This window comes from Psammomys obesus, unplaced genomic scaffold (genome assembly GCF_907164565.1).
Source record: "Psammomys obesus unplaced genomic scaffold, mPsaObe1.curated_primary_1811, whole genome shotgun sequence".
NCBI classification, from domain to species: Eukaryota; Metazoa; Chordata; class Mammalia; order Rodentia; family Muridae; genus Psammomys; species Psammomys obesus.
Window position 1 is genome coordinate 17,326,792 of NW_026587216.1, and position 5,367 is coordinate 17,332,158.

Sequence of the window (5,367 nt, forward strand, 5' to 3'; positions counted from 1 at the left end):
TGGAAGGGTGGGTAGGACTGGGAGGAGAAAAGGGAGGGACCTATGACTGAGATGTAAATTGAATTAATTTAAAAAAAAAAGAAAATTAAAACAAAAGATTAGCTTGTATAGTGTGACCTTGTCTTTAAATCATAATAAATGAGGACTAGGAGGTAGGAAAGTTTCCATGGCTTCACAAAACCATAGAGCATAGACACCTTTTGACAAGCATTTATTTACCCAAGAATAAAGCTTAAGTTAACTAGTATGACTACTGGACAAAGTTCATCTGAAATTTGGTGAGGAATGCGTGAGGGAGTGGCAAGTTTCAGGTAAGACAATAGACATCCTTGAAGCCATGTGCTGCTTGACATCAACCCGAGTTTACCAGGGCCAAGGAACCATTGAAGCAAATTATAGGATTTTGACCTTTTTATTAATAGGAAACAGGACCTGAGGGGTACGTGTTTTCAGCTCTGGTTGGTAATTCCAGGGGAAAGCAGGTTACATAGCCATAGATATAAATGAAACTGTTGAAGCTGAGCCACATCCCACATTAATCAATTTTCATGTGTTTACCTTAGTAGTTTTTAGTGCTGTCCTATTTATGTTTATTTTTTAAATACCTAACTTAAATTTCGTCTTCTGCATGAAGACTTTCCTATCTTTTCATTTGGATAAGGTTCTTCCCCTTTTGAGAAACAATTTTCTCATGGCTCATAATTTCATTAGAGAGAGAACATTTACAAATCAGAGAATTTTATAAATTACATATCTGCTAATGCATGTATGTTCCGAACATTTAAAGAAGCCATAAAAATCTACAATAAACAACATTTTAAATGAGCAAACATGAACAAACCTTTCTCTAGAGAAGACATATAAATGGTCAATGAGCATGTGCAGAGATCTTCACCCTTTGTCTTTACGGAAATCAAGTCAAAATGACCACATCCCCTGGAACGGACACAAAAAGCAAGAACGCTAATGAATGTTGGAGAGGATATAGAGAAACAGGAACTCTCACAGGGCAAAATAGCACAGCTTCTTTGGAAAATAACTGGACAAGAGCTGAAGAGTTACCATAGGCTGCCAAACCTATCCTTAAGCATTAGCAATAAAAATTAACAGTGTAGGTCCCCAAATTCTGTATATGAATGCTTATACTGGAATTATCCAGAATGGCCTAAAAATAGAAACAACTGACATGTCTGTTAACTGATATGTGCATAAACAAGTATGACCTATTAATACAATGGAATAATTCTCAGACACATAAAATAATGAAGTGCTGATATTAGCTACAACATGATGAACACTGACAATGTTAAGTGAAAAAAAAACACAAAACAAAAGTCCAATGTTGTGGTTCCATTTTTATGAAATTTCCAGAATAGGCAAATCCACAGAGACAGAAAGTAGATTAGAGACAGAGAGTGTAAATATAAGAAGATGGGAGGCATGCTAACAGGAACTGGAGGAGAAGGGTAACTGCTAATGAAAAAGAGGTTTTGTTTAGGTGTTGTGAAATGTTCTAGCATTAGTCGTGACTTGTACAACTTGGTGAGTGTATTAGGTATCTCTAGATTGTAAAGTGTATATAAAGAGAGTTGGGGGCTGGCATGGGTGCTTATTCAGTAAAGTGTTTGCCCAGCAAGCATGAGGATCTGGGTTGAATTATTCAGAACCCAGTGTTTAAAACTAGGCACAGCAGCGCATGCCTATAATCCCACATCTGAGGCAGTGGAGACAGGAGTATCTCTGGGGCTTCTTGGATAGTCTGTCTAGAGAAATAGATAAGCTCTCGGTTCAGTGAGAAACCCAATCTCAAAAGACAAGGTGGGGAGAGATTAGAAAGTCTCTGTGCTACACAAACACACACACACTCACACACACACACACACAAAGAAAAAGAGACGTGCACACAGACTTGTGAACAAGCACATGAACACACATAGAACCATAAAATTCTCCATCTCACTAGCCAGAGACATTGGCCTGAGAACTTGCTAGAGGCATGACAGGAATATTTGGAGCAGATGAACAAGCTGACCCATCAGATAGCTGGCCAGCCTCGCATAAAGAGGAGGAAACCTCGCCAGTTTCCTTGCCCTCCCTTCTCAAGCTCATTCATTCTTTCCCAGGCTGCAGTGGGACAAGGGAAGTAGAATGTCGAGGGAGCATGATGGACTGTATACACACCTGCCTGTTGCTCTCCAGATGGGTCACTGCAGGATGGAAATTCCCCATAATCACTCAAGGCTGGCGGTGACAGTTACAGAAGGTGTCAGGAAAGGAAAGGGAAACGCATTTGTCAAATGTCTTTTAATGAATATCTGAGGCTCACACAGCATATCAGCGCACAAACACCTCATTCCAGTGCACCCAACTAAAGTTCGCCAGCACCTACTATATAACTTATTTGTCTCACTGCTTTGACAAAGGCAACTCAAGGAAGGAAAGACCACAGTTAGAGACCTTGGTCTATTGCGGCAGGAAAGTCAAGGCAGCAGGAGCAGGAGGACCGTTGCGATGTTTCTGCGGTCAGGACCCCAACTTATGGGATGATGTTGTCCACAGAGCCTTCCCATCTCAATTACTAAAGAAACTCAGACAGAGGTTTGTCTGCTGTGTGTCAACGTGACAATCAAATATTTTTATACTCAGTCAAAGCATTCCAAGAGCCCTGCCCTTGCTCCCACGACAACCTTCTGCTGGATGCCTTGAAGCCTACGTTCTCGAATTCTACGTTCTGGTGAATGAGTCAGGCACCCTCTTTTACTTTCCTTCGTACCTAGCCAGGGAGGACACGTTATTCCAGGAAGCAACTGGCACCAGGCTACCCTGCTTTCTGTCTAACCACTTCACAGGAGAAGGAAGGACAGGGCTGACTTCAGAAAGCAGGAGACAGCCTACTATGCTGGCTGCAGAGCCATCGTCACTGACAGTATTGACACTGTCTATAGTCTACCTGCTGGCAGATACCCAGGTAACCACACTTGACCCATCTCTGAGTCCACGTCTCCAACCCTACCTGCTTCTGAGCGATTGCCTGGCCATCATCCCCAGCTCCCGAGGGCTGGCACAAAAACCAGAAGCGGGTTTCTTTCTTCATCTCCGCCTTTAGGATCCAGGGTAAGGGTGTGGGTAATTTTCCTCTATATTGCATGCACGTTGTAGGCACTTGGCACCCTGGTCTTTGAGGCTCAGCCTCCTAGGGGAATCGACAGTGGCCTATTTAAATGATAGTAAATTCACTAAAAATGTCACCTGACACGGTTTTTTTGCACTCAAAACTTTGGCACTTTTATTTAACTTTTGATTTTCCAAGATACATTATAATAAAAAATGAAATTATTTTTTTCCTAAAATTTAAAAACATTTAACATTATTTCCACAAAGTCTTCAAATAGTTTAACTTTAATGTACATTTAAGCAAATGTTTTTGAATTTAATCTAAATTTTAAAACAAAACTTTAATTAAAATTCATTTACAATTAAAATCAAATTTATTTTAATTAAATTAAAATTTTAAATTGAAAGGGAAACCGATATAACTCAGAGATGGCAAAGGATCTATCAATCAAAGAGCAAATGCAGTGATTTTGGTTTCTAATAAGAAATTCAAAAACAGAAAAGTGAGACACAATTTGAAGAAAGTTTCAAAATACAACGCTGTTCTAAAAACAGGAATGATATTTGGAAATCAATGCTTTAACAAACTAAATACTTCACATCTCAGTAACTGATTGTTACTCAGATAACATTAAATTGCAAATGAAAGATTAAGAAGGAATATAAAAACATAAAAATGTGAATGCTAGCATGTTAGCAAATTAAAAGCAGGGTTTAAGAGTTGAGAACAAAAATTAGCATAAACTGAAAATTTTCGGCTCTGAATGTTAAGTATTAATTATGTTCAGTACAAATGTGCTTTAGCCATCACAACTCTTTCTGAACAACTTTGTAAGCAGCTGAGCCATTCACCTTAAAACTTTCAGCACATCAGTCTAGGACAGCCGCCCACAGCTGCCGGGGCCCAGCCTCAGTCAATTGTGGGAGGAATGATTGAGGGTGGGGCTGTGAGGGGCGCAGGTACAAGCTGGCTGATGACTCACTTCAGGAGACGGTTCTCTCTGATGTCTGCTCACGTTCTCTTTTCTCTGCTCTCCGGAGCAGAGAGTCAATACAGTCTTTTATTGTTAAACCATTTCCTTACACATTTTCTCTACATGATCAAAAACATTTTGCCTTTCCCCAGAATATTAGATTTTCCCGAAAACCCACAGATGAGAACAGAATATAGCAAGCTGTACTCTACATCAATGGTACAATGATTAGACCCAAGAACTCACAGTATAGAGCAAGCTGTCCTCTATATACACAGTATGGTGATTACTGTACTGTACAGTGATTATGCAAGCAAGCAAGCCTATTTAATCGTTAACTCGGTGCTTTTCCCGGACGAACCTCTACATCATGGGTCGTCTGAGCAAAATCTTGTGGTTACAATAAGTAGCATTAGAACAAAGAGGTGCTAAGTAAACTCAACTATTCTTTATTCTCAGCAGCTGTTTGTAGCTCGGCAAGTTCTGAGCCCTTTCTAAACATCTCCTGTAGCAAGACTGCTCATTCAGAGGGTCTCTAGCTCATTCCTCATAAACTATAGAAAGCTCCTGTAATGTCCGTATCTTATCCCAAGGAGTTGTGTCCACGCGTCCAGGTCTTTCTAGAAAAGGAAGTTAGTACGAGTCCAGCAGCTTCTCTAGGGTCTAATTCCTTTCTGACTGCAGCAATCTGGGGGCTGAGTGTGAAAACTCAAACAGTTCTTGATATCGTTTGATATCCATGAGCTGACTAGTTTTTCAGGGAACAATCAACACAAAAGGCCTCTAGAAGTTCAGTTTCTTGCTCAGATGTTTCAGGGTTCGCTGACTTTACAGCCAGGAAGAATGCTTCCTCCTAAGTGGGTGTTTCTGAGTCATTTTCTTCTCCCCCAGTCCTCCTTGAAATCATACCAGTTGCATTAACTAGGGCTGAATTAGGGGAAAAGATGAAGTCACAGTAAAAAACAAAACAGGCAGACAATAGAGGAAAAAGCAACACCGCTTGTGGACTGGCGATCCAGAGATGTTTTCTCCAGGGCGATGGTACTCCAGCAGCTGGAACTGTGTCAAGCAGCTGCTTCCATAACCATGCCGTACTGGCACTCCCCCTTCCTAGTGCTGGGACCCCTTAATACGGTTTCTCATGTTGTGCCAACCCCCACCACAAAATTATTTTTGTAACTGTAATGTATGAAGTTATGAAGTTATGTAACTTCATAACTGTAATTTTGCTATTCTTATGAAGCATAGTATAAATGTCCATGTTTTCTGATGGTCTTAG

The 5,367-nt window shown here is 40.4% G+C and overlaps 1 long non-coding RNA gene across 1 annotated transcript; it reads right to left on the bottom strand.

Moving 5' to 3' along the window:
- Nucleotides 1–848: 848 nt before the first annotated feature.
- On the bottom strand, nucleotides 849–3,184 carry LOC129673591 (uncharacterized). The gene is made up of 3 exons (XR_008719677.1): nucleotides 3,014–3,184; nucleotides 2,182–2,241; nucleotides 849–936 (listed from the first exon to the last, which is right to left on the bottom strand). It is a non-coding gene; the product is annotated as an uncharacterized LOC129673591 (long non-coding RNA).
- Between the last annotated feature and the right edge of the window lie 2,183 nt (nucleotides 3,185–5,367).